A 16,550-nucleotide genomic window follows, 5' to 3' on the forward strand; every position below is an offset into this window, starting at 1 on the left:
TTGTGCAAACAACGTGCCAGGGACCATGCAGCGGAGTACGGACACCTCTTTGCGCATCGATCAATAATATGCTCAATTACCCATTAAAGAAGGCCTTAATTAGCTTACGTACACTTGAAATGCGGATTTGAAATACATACAGAAGACAGCCATCTGACAGCTTTGCCTCAGAATTTTGGATGGCATAAATAACCCGTCGTGATTCCAAAACAATCAGCAACCTATCTTCACTGACTGCAGGAGAGCAACCCTTCTGGACCCAGCGTGAAAAAGAGCCCAGCTGGCGAGGCGACAGATCACGATCAGTTCTCTGTGAGCTCAGCCAGCCTCCGGGTCCAACATAATGCGCGGAAGTAAAGAGCTGTCAATGACCAAACATCTAAATACGTAGCCCGCCTCGCCATCTGCTTCCCCTGCCATTTGAATTTAAAATTAATAAGGCCACCATTAGAGGGCAGAGTTGGTGTTTGCACCTGCTGTTCTGAAATTACGCGTAATGACTGGCCACACAATGGTTCAAGCTGTACCTTACACAGGAGTCCAAAGTGCTTCAATTCTAGGCTGAGAATAAAATAAAAATGGCAATTGTCTATCCGACATTTCCCCTTTATCTCAAGTCGCTGTTCCCCAAACGCCTTCTTTTGTATTGTTTTATAAAACTTAGGAGAAAAGATAAGGTATTGGGAAATTTAAAGGCCTGGTTAAAAAAAAAAAAAAAAATCACTAGTTTCTCTAGGTACAAGACTGGTGAACATGATTCTAGGTTGCTGGGTTTTTTTCTCTGCCCCCGTGACATCGGGGTACGTTTCTCCCCAGGATGGTCCGAGCTATAAGGCGGGCGGTGAGGTGAGCAGTTGAAAGGCTCCGGCCCCCGTGCAACCAGGCGACGCTGGCCTAGCCACTTCCTGGTGCCTCACGCCGCATTTTCCACCTGCACCGGGATGAAAGGGCTGTGGTGCCGAGCCCCAGCAGCGCTGCACACGCACACACGTGGCAGCCGTGACCGTCAGCTAATTTCCCGAAGACGTGGTCTACACGTTTCCGCTCCCGCACCCCGCCCTCCTGCAGCGTCGGTATGTGGGCTGACGACACATCCCGCAGCCACCCCTGCGGCCCCAGCGGCTCGCGGCCTCCACACCCTCTTCTCGCAGCTTCTAAAAGCCTGTTTCAGGACACGGCCCAAGAGCAGCCGTTTCGGCCAGCACGTTCACGCAACAGACACTCGTCGTCGGTGCGCCAGGACGGCCGACAGAGCAGTGGCCTTGAGACAATAACCCAGGTCTTCGAGCCCACGTTTTTGTAGGTGCGAACAGACAAAGGGAGGGATCAAAGCCGGAGGGGACAAGGCAACCGGAAAGAGGAGAAAAGGGTCTCCGCCCCACCCGCACAGATGCTGACGTTATCACAGGTCAACGGGGAATAGGACAGACTGACAAAAGCCTTTGTAAAGTGACACGGTGCTCCCTCGATTCCTCTCTTAATGGAAACAGGGGGCGGGGGGGGGGCATAAAACTGTTTTAAGACGGTTACGGTTTCGGATTTCAGATGTCTGACCATCAAACTCACGCATTTCAAGGAAAACCCGTAAGCCATATGGCAGATGGCGGAACGCCTTTTTTTAAGAGAAGCTCTGAAATACGGGCCGATGTGTCTGTTTATGTGACTGCGTTGAGCCCGTGCTCAAGCAAACCGTGCCAACGGAACCGTCCGCGTTTTGCTGGATCTGCCAGCTTGCCACACACGGCCTTCCACGCCTTTTCTGACTGTTTATAAAGAGCGCAAACACCCAGACCCACAAATCGAGGCAAGCTGGCCCTTCCACGGCTGCCGCTGTGATCCGGCAAACGGCAAGGGGCCAAATCGACACGCCGCACAGCACACGGGGGCTGCTGGGTGGGTGGCTCCGGACCGGCTGGTTCTCCTTTAAGGTGGAAAGGAACAGGGGAGGAACCTTCTCTCCGCACAGGGCAGGCGGCGCTGCGTTCTCTGGAAACTTCTGCTTCCCGTGTCCACCTGCTCCTCCTCGTAATGCCACGGCTGGCGTGTTTGCTGCATGTCCTGGGGCCCTCCCAGCAGCCCTGCCACGGGGACCCCAGCCACATGAACGAGCCTCCGCTCCCATCACACACGGGGTCACTCGCGAGGAGACAGCCCTGTCCACGGCCAGAGTCTCCTGATACCCAAAGCGATTCTTTTCCATCACATTTCTACATGGGGCTGAATTCAGACCCTTTCTACTACCACCACAGCCCAGAGACAATGATATAGCGGAAGCCACGATGACCCATTCACGTTCTCTTTCTTCTCGAATGTTTATTTTTTTTTAATTTTTCTGATGTGTATTCATTTTTGAGAGAGAGAGACAGAGGGCAAGTGGGGTAGGAACAGACAGAATGGAGACACAGAATCCGAAGCAGCTCCAGGCTCAGAGCTGTCAGCACAGGGACCGACGTGGGGCTCGAACTCGTGAATTATGAGATCTTGACCTGATCCAAAGTCGGACGCTTAACCGACTGAGCCCCCCAGGCGCCCCTCGAATGTTGACGTAATTTATTACGCACTCAGGAGGTGTCAGGCTTTGAGTTTTATCTCACGGAACTCTCATTACAACCCTATAAAATCAGTACCATTTCATTCCCCAATTTGCAGATGAGGAAACTGAAGCACAGAAAGATTAAATAATTTGTCCGTGGTCACAGATCATTTCGTGCTTTTTTCCCCAATTTTCAAAAGCGCAAACTGCTTTCATTACAAGTGTTAAAATTTAAATGTAACTAAGACTCATGAAATAATCACATAGCAAATATTCGGATTCGGATCCATACAAAACAGTGAAATTCTCCCTCCGCTATAATCTCCAATCCCAACCCCTTCCTCCGAGACAGCCGGTGCTGACCACGTTACACATCCCCCCAGAGCCGCCTCCATGGGTGTAGAAATAAGCAGGCTGCACACACACGAGTGAGAGACCACCCGTCACTGCTGTATCGCCCGAGGGGCTTGGGGGGCTTTAGCGACTGCACCCACCACAATCCATGGCACGCCTTCCCTGCCACCTCACATAAACCATCAAAGTAAAGACTCGGCTTGTCCCACAAACACAGCTTCGAAACGCACATCCCGGCCACCAGCTCCGCGTCCCCCCATCACTGCCCACACGTGGTCAGCTGCCTCTTCGAGCAGAGACGTGCTGCAGGGAGCGTGGTCCAGCTCTCTGGGGTTGGCCCCGCCCTTCCCCCCGGCAGCCTGAACCCCGAAAGGGGGGAAGAGGCCTGACGACGCTAGTCCGAAAGGGGACACTCAGTCGGGCAGCCCTGCTCCCGAACACCACTCAGGCCGGCCGAGGCTCCGAACGCCCGCATCGCGGTCCGCTGCCTCCTCGGCTTCCCCCCTGCCCCTCGCCCTGCTGATGCTGACATCCTCCCCCCACATCCGCCTCCGCACAGCCACCGCAGCCAGCACGGTCCCCCTCCGTGCCTTCCTGTCCGCACTACCGTCTCGAGTTGCTTTTGTAATCACCGGGGATTAGTTTGCTTGGTAAGGCTTTCACACTCTGAGCCGTAGATTTCGTGAGGAATACACACGCCTGCATCCTGGTGGAGATGTGTGTACCGCTACAGCAAGCGATCGATGTACAGAGGGCCCCTCACTGCCACTCCCCCCACAGAAACCGCCACCGCTGGGTCTGTCTTCCGCAGGACTCCGCTGGCTGTCTCCCGTGGTGAGTACCAACCCCAGTGCGCACATCGGGGCTTCGGTTAAGGATGCGCCTCATTAGCGGGCATCAGAAGTCACGCCTCCCACCGGAAGCCAAGCCCGCTTCTGAAGCACGCACCACGCCAGAGGCCCCGGCGGGTCCAGCGGAGTGGGGATACAGGCTTTTCCCTGGGAGGTCACTACCCCGGCCCAGAATAGTCACAAGATACCTGAGCACGGGATGAGAAACTCTCTAGGCAAAAGACACCAACAGGCAAGTCAGAAAGGAAAATCAATCACTGGAACCTCACTCATAGTCGAAAACGCAAATCAAAAGGACACCGTCCAGTATTCATCCAACTGACAAACTGCTTTCACTGCTAAGACTCAGCACCGGAGAGGAGCTGGTGGGACGGCTACTCTCGAGCGCGGCTGACACCTGGGCCGGTGGAAGCCGCCTTTCTCAGGAACCCTTACCGGTGTCTGCCAAGATCACACACACCCCCGCGCCCTCTCTCACCCCGCCCCAGGAACAACCTTCGCTGGGATGCACACGGACCACAAACAAGGGCTCTCGCTACCCGCAGCAGCACATGAACTGCAAGACTCCAGCATCCCACGTCACACAGACCCTGAAGGTACGATTTAAGTGCAGATCACGTTTTGAAAGAACATTTAACGACATGTGACAAGATGCTCACTCGTGTTTGTGGGAAAAAAGAGAGATCTCAAAAAGAAATAAAACCCGTCTTATGAAAAAATATACCATATTGTTATGCTTGGAAACAGACAAGAAATAGGCCTTGGTCAAGGGTCCCCAAGACCACCCCAGGCTCGAGGACGGGCAGCAGGACCCGAGGGGACTCCGCACACAGGCGTAGTCGGAGCTAAGATCTGTCAGGGCGAGAAGACACAAGGTACCCTCAGCAAAGGGAAAGGCGCCGGGCGCAAAGGATGGCAGGTGCGAGCCTCCAGTCTCCCTCGCAGCAGAGTCACATGGGACACAGGACACAGGACACACGTGGGCAGTGCCGTCACGAGGAAGCTCGCGAGAGACCCAGCGTCAGGGGTTTCGTCGGGGGCTGGGCACAGGGCCCCCTCTGCCTGGCACCTACCGGTTCCAGACTCCCGGGAGGAAATCGGGCGTGTAGGCGCGCACGGTGCTGTCTGCGCAAAACCGCTCAGGCACAGGGAGCCGCCCTATCCAGTCCCGGTGGCGGGCGCCGTCCTGACGAGGAAGTCCCAGACGTCAGCTGTCCTGCACGAGGCCGAAACGTCCATAGCGGTGATTTCTGCTTCTGAGACCTATTTTCTTCTGTATCCTCTCGTTTCCAAACATTCCACTATGAACATGTATTTCCTTTACGATCCAGAAGGTGCCTTACACTCTTTTAAAAGCTCTGTTTCGCTTATTTCGCCTACGTATCAATTTTCAGATTACGTACAGGGGAATTCTGATATTCACACAGGCCGTAAGAAGACACACGCCAGGGCACTGGCATTAGCTAGAGGGAGAGAGCAGAGCAGGGTGGGAGAGGCCGCAGAAGAACCACGGTGGGACGGCGTCCTGGGGGGGAAGTGCCAGGACAAAAACTCACCTGTGTCCTCAAGCTTTCCAGCTCTGCCCCCAATCGAACAAGCCAGATAGTGAGAGTTCACGGTTCCGGGCAGGCACCGCTTTGTTTGTAACGCAAAGATCTCTGTTCCAAGCACCCCCAGCAGATAGCGTGACAGTGCTTGTCAAGACAGTTTCTTATTTTAATGCCACTGAATTTTGAAGATCATGAAATCTTCTTACCTGTGCTTCCTTCTGATGACCCTCACCAAAGGAAGAATTTCAGAAGAATCTGAAAGTTAAAAAAAAACAAAACAAAACAAAAAAACCAGGTATGGAGTTGGGGGCGGCGGGGGAGATATGTAGCCAGGAACTCAACCCGTGACTCAACCAGATGCCACAGGGTGACACTCTCTTGTGTAAAAGGGGAGGGAAAATACTGCCTGCCGCACAGCTGTAAGGGTCAGGTGAGAAAACGGAGGTACAAGAGTTTTGTTTAGTGTTAAGATATTAATATCAGAAACCACTCTGAAATCACAAAATCATTCCACAAGTGCCTCGTATGTGTCGGCTATTACACATATGTGTCCGGCCCAGGGAGTACGGCGGTAAATAAAACACATGTGGCTCGGCAGAGCTCAGAGGGTGTACTGATCACTCAAGGAAGAAATCGTGCGGAAGGTGTGGTCATGGCAGGTGCAGCTTCCCAGTGGGGGCTCAGAGAAAAGACTCTGGGACTGAGGCCCGGGCTGCAATCCCAGGACTATCACACGAGAGCCTCGTGACCTCGGGCAAGTTCCTTCCGTTCCCTGTGCCTCAGTTTCCTTAGCTGTAAGATAAGGACCAAAACAGCAGGATTACAATCCTCTTGGGGCTGTAATGAGAATTTAATGAGCCAATGTCTGTGACTTTCTCAGAACCATGCCCAGCCACAGAAAATATTTTGAATTGTGGAGATCGCTTTTGTAAAATAATTCATATGAATCTTAGGGCCTTTGAGAAGATGTAAATGAGACTCTAATCTGCACGTGGGTAAGCTGAGCAAGATTCTCCCTGACCAGACACTCCTCTCTCCTCCTCGGCAAGCCTAGTGAATTTTATTCCAGCAGCATTCCCAAGAAACTTTCAGACGCCACATTCTGGCGGCATTAAAACAGTGCCAAGTGCTCAGTGCGTGACTAAGTTAAACATGCTTCCAAAATAATTACATATGTTTCCATATTACGTTACTGGCTGTTGCAAAAACCCTTCAAAAGAAGCATAACGGAGAAGGAGGGTCATTCGGTGACCCTGTGTGGCTTGCCCAAATTCCGAGAAGCCGGTCAGCGGGGAGGAACAGACCCAAGCAGAGCCCATTAACGCCGTAATGTGCACATCCCTGCTCAGCTCCCAAAGCTTCACGGAAATCCCAACACAGACACCTGAGACAGCATCCGAGAACGGCCACGATGCAGACGAGTGAGTGTCTTGTCGTCTGGCCTTGAGGATGCTTTGCTGCCCTTCGCTCATGGAGGCAGAAACCGGATTCTGCTCCTTGAGCCGAAAGCAGAGCGTATGCTTCTCGGCACGTCATCTCTGGGTTTAAACCAACAGGAGACCCTTGCCCAGCACTCCTGGGACACGTCTCCAACAGGAAGGGTGACTTTCATAGAAAAAGCTGCTCCATTTGGGAGGTCTACTGAAGCCACAGAAGGACAACATGTTCACACAACAATTAACGTCACCTGTCACACAGCGAAACCCCAAAGCCTTCTGGGCACACAGCTGCTCTCTGGGCCGAAACTAAACTCCCACTAAGAAACAGGTCAACCTTCTAAAACATTCTTTTGTGAACATCTTAGGTAAAAATTCCTTTGGCTTTGTCATTTTCCAGATGTCACACCTCTGCTGGCCTTACTTGAATTTAGGCACTTGAATCTGACCATGCCCCAGACACCCACCCAGCTGCCCGGTGACAACACAGAGGGACGCGGTGTGGCCACACCCTTGAGGAGCTCGCGCTGGGGGAGGGAAGGCTACACAATCACAGTTTTAAAGCAGCGTGTTGATTGCTTAGCTTTGGCTCTAACTAACTTGAATTTAAAAAAAAAAAAAAAAAAAAGAACCCAGTGCACACAGAGCACCCCTTATTCTATAAGAAGTGATCAGAGGTGCACAAGAGGTCAAGCTGAAAGTGTGGGGGCAGGCACAGGGGAGGCGCCTGTAGTCAAGGGCTCGTCCAGAGGGGTTAGCACACACACGCCACGTGCAGGCGAGGAAGGCCCCCAAGTACAGGGACAACCCAGGAGCTTCAGGAACATCCAGGCATCCGGAGGAAGGGACAGAGAACGGGAAACCGAAAGGCTCCAAACGGAACAGAAACACCCCAAGAACTCTCCAAATGGGCGAGGGGTTTTTAGGAGACTACGTAGCCCAGAGCCCTGGTAGCACAGCAAGGAAGACACAGGGCCCCCAGGGCCCCTAGCTCGGTCCATGACCTTGGTTAAGACTCTTCTTTATTTTATTTTTTTAATTGAGGTGCTACTGACATATTACATTATGTTAGTTTCAGGGGTACAACGTAATGATGTGATATTTGTGCCACAGTAGATCTAGTTAACATCTCTTACCGCACACAGTTACAAAATTTCCTTTTCTCGGGATGAGAACTTTAAAGATCTACTCTCTCAGCACCTTTCAAATATGCAAAACGGTATTGTTAGCTAAGGTCACCATGCCGTGCAGGACAGTCCTTGGTTAGGTCTCTGATCTTCTGGGAGCACCAATAAAACCACTGGGAAAACAAGAGATGTAAAAACTGACCTGCCTTTTTCACAGAACTGCAGAGAGGATGAAATGAGACAATGGATTGTAAACTTGTTTGTGAACCATGAAGTGAAACACAAATGTAAGAAGCCATCATCACCATTAACAACAACCACGTAAAGCTGAGCTTTGCCAGGCTCCTGGGTGGCTCAGTCGGTTGAGCAACTGACTTCGGCTCAGCTCACGATCTGATCTCTCAGTTGGGGAGTTCGAGCCCCACGTCGGGCTTGCTGCTGTCAGCCCGTCAGCACAGAGCCCGCTTCGGATCCTCTGTCCCCCTCTCTCTGCACCGCCCCTGCTCGCACTCTCCCAAAAGTAAATAAATATAAAAAATCCCCTGAGTTTTGCAACACACGTTCCTCCCACATTCTCCCAACCCTGGAGTACAGGCAGTGTCATTGGGCAACCTCAGCGTCCAGGGCTGGAGGGCCTCAGACAGCTCGGGACCTGTGTTGTGTCACTCCGCTGAGGGATGACAAAGCTCTCTGACTGAGAGAGCCCAACTGACGCTGCAAGACCACATTTTGTCTTTCCCGGACGGGCCTGAAGTCATCCAAACTCGCAGCACGGCGAAGCAATCAAGGCGCTGTCTACGGCTCGACTCAGGAGCCGGCATCTGTACATTTCCACGGCAGAGCGCAAAGGGCACTCAAGGGTCCTGTGACGATACGAGACGTTCGCGGCCTAAACCACAGAAACCGTCTGATGTCAGAGTCCCTGAGAAACGAATTCACGGAAGAGCCAGAGAACCCCGCTGCCAGCACACTCACTGTCACCCGTGGCACCTTGTCCTCTGCCTCTCTCCAGCTGACTCCAGTGGCGCTCTGACCTTTCCGAAGCTTGTACCCACGCCACGGAAAATTAACACGCCTGCGTGCCCCCCTCAGCCGGGCGCCAGAGGGGCAACCAACACTTCTCCCGGGGCTTTCCCCCCAAATCAGGCTGCGAGGTCCCAGTGAATGTAGGTGAACAACTCCCCGGCTGCCATACTCCTTCTCCACTCCCAAGGAAGACGGCTGGAGACGATGAGTCTGGGGTCAGAACTAAAAGAGGCCACACGCATCAAACGGCCCAACCCTCCCGCTACAGCACAGCAAGCTGACTGCAGGACAGCCTGGCCTAGTGACAGAGCCGAAGCCAGAACCCCCTGGCCCGGCCCCGCTCCAGAGCCCCTGCAGCAGCACTGCTCTGCCTTTCTCTTTTCCTGAGGAAGAAAGGTAAAGCAAGGGCCACGCGAAAGCCACTCCATCCACACGAAGGCCACTCAAGAGTTTATTTAGCACCTTTCATGTATTTATGTATTTATTTACTCATTCATTCAAAGACAGGCACTTCCCATCAACTGTACGAGCATGAACGTGTAATTTCAGCTGCATTTTCACTTGCTGCCTGTGTTCATGAAGCACAAACCCGCCCTGTGGTCCAAGCGCACACAGCGCGCCCTTCACCGTACTACTTACCGTACATATAGCACAGCCACGCGTCCACCTGCCTCCCCAGACCGCACATCCGCGAGGGCAGGCATCAGCTGCTATCACCTTTCTATCCCCAATGCCCAGCCTATGCGACACTCGGTAATAATAAACTCAGCTACTCAAACATTTTAAACCCGCATTAACAAAATCGATTCACTACGTTTTGTTGACGAGGTTTCATACCACACGGCTTAAATCTTATCGTGCGGATTTATCCTGTGTTCTCCTAGATTTCATTTGCTAAGTATTTCGTGAGCACCTACTATGTGCTAGACACGGCCAAGTGCAGATGACCTGGCAGTGACAGGAGCCAGAGTCCCTGTTCGGGTGGAGCTTGGAGTCTAATGGGGAACAGATGAAAACGAGATTAGGTTTGGTGAGAAAGCAGAGAAAAACCAGCCCTGGCCGCCGAGGGATGCACCTAACCAGGCGGTCCGCGGATAACACATGCGTCCTACAGTGCGTGACCACGTCCCTTCGGCCGCTGATGAGGTGCTGTATGGGGATTTCCGTGCCAGAAGTCACCGCAGAGCAGTGTGCAGGAGAAGAGACCAAAGAAAGAGGTAAAGCTCCAGGATTGCTCATGAATACAGATTAAAACCAGCATTTAGGGGCAATGTTCCAATTAGGAACTCCCGTGGCTACACTCATTTGAAATTCAAGGTACTCTAGAGGCCGACATCTAAGTGGTGAATTAACCCTACCAGTTAGAGCTGCAAGGGCTAAGGATGAATTCTCTTTTGACAAATTTATTAGCTCTGAATATTTCCGTTACAAGATCATGGAAATTACTGAGCACTTACCATGGGCTAGGAAGATGTACCAAGCTATACGCTTTTCAGACATGTTTGTATTGATTTGTCTTTTTTAATGTTTGCTTATTTTTGAGAGAGAGAGTGACAGAGCACAAGTGGGGGAGGGGCAGAGAGAGGGAGACACAGAATCAGAAGCAGGCTCCGGGCTCCGAGCTGTCAGCACAGAGCCCGACGCGGGGCTCGAACTCACAGACCGTGAGATCATGACCTGAGCCGAAGTCAGATGCTCAACCCGACTGAGCCGCCCAGGTGTCCCGAGACATGTTTGCATTTAAACATCAGAACAATCCTGTGAGATGATAAGGGCTCCTGTCATCCCATTTCATAGATGAAGAAAGTGAGGTTTACACAAGTTTTAAAACTTGCCCCAAATTACACAGTTAGCAAAACCCAGGCAGCCTGCCTCCTCGCCCCCGCATGAATGGTGGTGTTTATAAGCTGTGTGGCATGGAGCGGGAACAGACGAGGACAATCAGTACCATAGCGCACTTCACACTCGAGATCATTTTGTGCCAATCAAACCAGTAGTCTGGTGTAATTCTGTACAACTACCTCCAATTATTCTGTGAAGGAAAGTGGGATGGGTAGACACCGGAATGAACACAATCGCTGGCAGATGTTCACAGAACGTGGCATCTGTTTGCACACTATTCTCTAATCGGCCCACGGCACCCAAAGCCAGTCTGAGCTGGTGAAAGCAGGGGGCACTCGTGCCACCTGGAACGCCCACTCAGCCTTGACACTGGTTCTCAACCTTCACTGTCCATCGGGATTACCGGGGGGAGCGTTCCAGACCTACAGCCGCCCAGGCTCCGTGCCTGAAGAGCCTATTTCAGCCGGTGTGCAGGGAGCACACAGCTCTTCCCAGGGCCCCGGCCCCGGACGCAGCCAGGGTGGGGAACCACTGCCCCAGATTCTCGCACGCTTCGGCTCAGCTCCCCAAACACTCGCTGGAACTCTTAAGGCTGAGGGACCCAGGCTCAGTAAGAGTGCTCACCACCCACCCCACCCCCCAAAAAAAGGGTTTACAGTTTTCTCTGCCTTTAGGATAAAGACTCTAATGTCAGAGATGTATTCCAGTCCGAACCAAATAAACTGCCGGCGGAAAAAATGCTCTTGTGTGAGTTTACATACAAACAACTTCCTTTAGCCTCCCTGTCAGTGGCCAGGGGACTCACTCTGGGCCGTGAGAGGCTGCAGAAATGAGAACTTCAGGGCGTGGCCGGCTGTCACACTCCACGTGCGCCCTCCCCCAGAAAGAGTGCCCGGCTGCCCTGCGGGTTCACCATTGGATCAAGAGTGGAAACAAGAGAGGCAGAGCTCAGCCGGGGGGCAGGGAGCCGGGGACTCCTGTCCTGGTACCACTGCCGAACAACGAGCAGTGTCCCGGCAGGTAAGTCTCTTCTCCCCGGTCACGGTCGGGCCAGCAGCTGATGAGAGGGTAAAGCATCAATGCAGGAGTTACTTCAGGCTCCAGGGTCTAAAAAAAAAGGGCTTTCTGCCGTCCACCAGTGAAGTACCCGAGGCACCTTTTCCCTCTCCCGAGGATCAAAAGTACAAGCGGAGAACGCAGCAATCAGCCGGCCAGGTGACCAGGGCGCGCACACGACAGCCAAGGGGACACCATCAGAAAGAAGGGGTACCGCCAGCGATCGCTCATCCGTTCCGCAGGCACCCGGGGCACCTTCTTCGCTGCACGCCCCACCGACTCCCAGCTGCCGTTTACCGCGAGCCCCCTCGGCTGCCACACGCGTCCTGTCTAACCATCACCGACCCCTTGGCTGTCGGTCGCCACGCCACAGACGAGGCCAACACTATCACAGGGAGGCTGGGAACCTTCCCCCTGGGCGATGGCTCCCTTTCTTCCTCTGGCTGCTTCCCGCCCTCGGCTGGCCCAGCGGTCCCCAGATAGCTATCCAGTGTCGCGGGCCGTTCCGAGGCCAGGAGGGCCACAGATGCACGGGGCTAATGCATCCATCTGTCTCTAGCAGATCTCCTGCTTGTCCCACTGCTCACTTCTGTGGGCAGATGGGTTAGGAAAGGCTCTGTCCACTACCACGGAGCGACTCCCCACAGGTCCTTCCCAGGAGTGCGGACTGGGTAGCCAGCAGGGAAGACAGCTTTCCTCTCCAGAATTCGCTGCGCATTCCCGTCCCTAAAGCATTCGGGCAATGCCACCAAATACAGACAGGAAAGAGCCTTCTCTCTCTAGGTCAGTGTGTGTGTGTGTGTGTGTGTCTGTGTGTGTGTGTGGCAGTGGGGGTGTCCTGTGGGGCATCTCTAACTCGGCATAAAACAGAACACGTTCCCCCCGCCCATGACACAGGATGTGCAACACAGGTGCTCACTGGGGTCACCAGGCAGACATGCTTTAAAGAGTTTCACACAAGAATTCCAGAAATGCTGCTCCCCCAGCGCCAGTCCCCGCGTCTGTGAGGTTTGGACGGCAAAGCATCTCCACCGTGCAACCACGCAGGTGCCTCCCGGCAACCTCGTGTGACACGCTGAGTGCCCACTTTTCATTGTGCCCTCTTTTTAGATGAGGTCACCAAACGTCACAGACCCTCAGGGACTTTCCCAAGGATGCCCAGCTAGTATTGGAACTGGGGCACGAGGTCTCTTGATTCCAGAACCAATCCTGTTGCCGGCATCCCCCCGCGGTCCCGGCAGGGACCCTCACCTCCTCTCGGGAGTGCAGAAAGCAGGTCTGTCCTCCAGAGCCCTCGCCACGCCGGGGACAAGTCCAGCATCTCCATCAGAAAGCATGTGCTTACCCGAGCGGGCTACGCAGGGCAGCACGGTCTGCGTGGGTTCTGACAGCAACGTGCAGAATGGGTGCAGAGAGCTCTCTGACGAGGCAGAGAGAGAGTGAACTTGGCTACGGCGGCAGCGCAGCCGCGGCCGGGCGAGGTGCCAAGCCAGGGCTGAAACGGGGGGACCACACAGACGAGCAGTGCGCGTGGAGTCCAGTGAGACGTCGGGACGGGGGAAGGGGAGCGAGCGAGAAGGGGGAGGCTTCCAGTGGAAAGGGCTGACGAGGACGGACGTCGCTAACCAAGTAAAACCAGGGCAGGAGAAGCAGCTTGGAGGAGAAATGAGGGAATATTTGACTTGAGAAGCACGAGGACCAAACGAGGAACCCACTTTGATTCCAGAGTCCAGCACAGGCTACACACTTCGGGGATGTCCGCGGAAGAGACAACAGGAGGAAGGAAGGAAATGGTCCGGGGTGGAAACGGCCATTAGGTAGTGGGTCTCTGGGTCCCGGAGGCAGGGACAGAAACCGGGCCACCATCAACAACCGTGTTCAGTTCACAGACTCACCTACCTCGTCCACAAGCGTCCAAGCGTCTGGATGTGCCGGGTGCCACGTCAGCCCCCGCAGGGCGCTGCTAAACACGAGCTCAAAGCCAACAAGGGAGGCGAACTGCACAAATGGCCAGTCCGTGAATCACGACGGAAGCGAGGACTAGGCAGGAACCGCAGAAGCAGCGGCTGAGGTCGCTCGCATCTCCCAGTGTTCAGGCCCCCCCCACCCACCGTTCCGACGTCGTCCAGAAGGCACGGCACCTTCAGTCCTCCAGGGCATCGCAAGGACCACGCAGGGGGTCACCTGAGCAAAAGTCCCGAGTCCAAAGGTGAGGGCCACGACAGTTTGATTTCCAACAAGCCCCCGAGTGACGGTGGTATGTACGTGGACCAAAGGGCCACGGTGAGGGACAAGGGAGAAGACAGAGGCAGGGCAGGCCCCAGGTGAGGCACTATTAACGCCCGGGGGCTGGTTCTGCTTCTGGACACTATCTCAGTACCCGACGCTGATCGAGTCCCCCAAACTCTCCAAGCTTTGGATTCCTGATGCCAGAATGAGGGCGAGCACTGCCCTGATAATGTCCAGAAGGAAAGAACAAATTAAATGTGTGGGGACGGAAATAGTGTATTTAAGAACTTTACGTTTACGGTAATTTGTGAAGGGCGAGTTTTGGGTAATTTTTTAAAAAACATTTATCTGTATATATTTCTGCATTATTTGATTTCTTTGCAAGGTGCATATAACATTTTTTAGAAGAACATGAATAATTTTTTAAAGGGCCAAAAAAGTCCATACACAGATTCTCTAGAAGAGTTTTCCCATGGATGATGAAATCAAATGCTTAGCAACCAGTATCTTTCCAATAATTCAACTTTTTATTTTGGAATAATGGTAGGTTTACATGCCATTGTAACAGCAAATGCGGAGAGAGCTCATGTACTCTTCACCCAATCTGTCCCGGGGTGACGTCCCACAAAACCACAGTGACCATCACGCCAGGATCCTGACACTGACATGGGCAAGATGCAGAACATTTCTCCACCACGGGGACCCTTCCTGTGGCCCCCTTACAGCCACACCTCCCTCCCTCCCGTCTCCTCCCTGCCTCCTAAGCCCTGACCCTCCTCTGGTCACCATCTCTGTAATTTTGTCACTTCATGAATGTCATATAAATGGAATCTTACAGTATGAAATCTTTGCAAAGTGCTTTTTCTCACTCAGTGTAATTCTCTGGAGACTCACCCAGGTGGTGACGCGTGTCAGTGACCTGCTCCCTGTCACCGGGGAGTCATGTTCCACGCCCTGGCCGCACCACTGTTCGACCAGACGCCCCCTGGAGGACACCTGGGTGTTTCCGGTTTCCGGCTCCCGTGCGGTCAGGCCGCCGGGACTCCCGTGGGCGGGCTCTGCGTGAACACGAGTCTGCGCGTCCCGGGGACAGACGCCCGGGGTGGGGGGCACTTGCTGAGTCACGCGGTGGTGGCTTGTTCTGCTCCGTCAGAAACTGCCAGACCGCTGTCCGCGGCTCTGGTCCCATCACCGCCCCCTTCCGCCGAGGCCACGTGTGAGGGGTCCCGTTTCCCCGCGTCCCCGCCAGCCCTGACGCTGCCACTCTCGCAGGTGCGTCGTGACACCTCGCTGGGGTCGAGTTCGCGTTTCCCTGACAGTCGGTGAAGTTCAAGTACCTTTCGAGTGCGCGCTGACCACCGGCACGTGCTCCGTGACGAAAGGGCTCTTCGTGTCCTCCGCCTGTTTTCTAACCGCATTGCTTGTTTGCTGAACTTGGAGAGAGTTTTACGCATTCTGGATAAGGGTCCTTTACCATATACACGGTCTGTAATATCTCCTCCCGGTCTGCGGCTCCTCTCCGGGAGAGCAAAAGCTTTGAACGCAGATGAAGCCGTCCACCAGCTCTCCCTTCTGCGGCCCGCGCGTCACTGCGCGGCAGGAGGGAGGGCTCCCTGCCAAGCCCCACATCTCCAAGATGTCTGGTTTTCTTCCTCAAGTTTTATAGTTTTGCATCTTCTACTTAAGTGTACAATCCACCTGGAGTTCATTCTCGTTTACGGTTGAGACTTAGGCCAGGGCTCGTTCTGTGGCCCGTGGATGGCCAGGCGCTCCGGGCCACCAGCTCCACTTTGCGACGCAGCGAGAGCGATGCCAGGACCTCACCCCAAGACAGCTGAGTCTTCTTTGGGAAACTTTAACTCCAGCTCTATTCGGGGCGATGTGAAGTGTCCAGTTTGAAAGTTTGAAAAAGCATAGTTCTGAGTATTCTTACCTTAAAATTCTGATTTCCACCTATGGTGTCAGATACTATTGACATGAATATCACAAATGAAGCCTAAACAACCAGCTAAAACACGCAGCAAGGAAAACAACGGGCATGTGTGTGTCCTGATTAGGGTTTGTTTCCCACTTATTGGGGGAAGAGGTCCTCACCGTAAACCCCGTGAGCGGATAGTTAACATCTGTGCTAACGCAAACCTGAAGTGTGCTCTCTCTTATGAAACGTTAGGGCTGACGTCTACACGCTCGACATGCAAACACTTTGCACTCAGTGACCGCAGGGCAATTTGGTCAAATGTGTAGGGTCAATGGCAAAGCTATGAAAAGGCGACCACCTCGTGGCCATTCCGACCCACGTTCAGCTCTTGGACCCTCCAGGAGTCAGGAGCCCGTGGGGTCACATCCTCTGACTCAGACGATCTGTGCTGGCTTCTGCACCGCCACTTTCGGCTCTGTGACTCTGGGAGGCTCCCTCAACCCCTTGGAGCTAACCGCCCTCATCAGCAGTCGGGGATAAACCCCACCTCTCTCGGCCAGTTAACAGTGCAAACTGAAAGGGAATGTGGGCCTCGCGGCCTCACAGTGCCCGGCGCGTAATAAGCCCC

At 53.7% G+C, this 16,550-nt stretch overlaps 1 protein-coding gene across 5 annotated transcripts in view; it reads right to left on the reverse strand.

The window, feature by feature from the left end:
- The window catches only part of AFAP1 (actin filament associated protein 1), a 146,038-nt gene that overhangs the window by 108,522 nt on the left and 20,966 nt on the right, over window positions 1–16,550 (reverse strand). Inside the window, exon 1 of one of the 5 annotated variants that reach the window (XM_053901725.1) lies at window positions 5,295–5,316. The exons of the other annotated variants lie outside the window; for them this stretch is intronic. The gene's annotated coding sequence lies outside the window, so the exon portion shown is untranslated. Of the gene's footprint in view, window positions 1–5,294; window positions 5,317–16,550 lie in introns of those variants that run through there. 5 annotated transcript variants of the gene reach the window in all.

Source organism: Panthera pardus, unplaced genomic scaffold, assembly GCF_024362965.1.
Source record: "Panthera pardus isolate Hobbes unplaced genomic scaffold, ASM2436296v1 HiC_scaffold_13, whole genome shotgun sequence".
NCBI classification, from domain to species: Eukaryota; Metazoa; Chordata; class Mammalia; order Carnivora; family Felidae; genus Panthera; species Panthera pardus.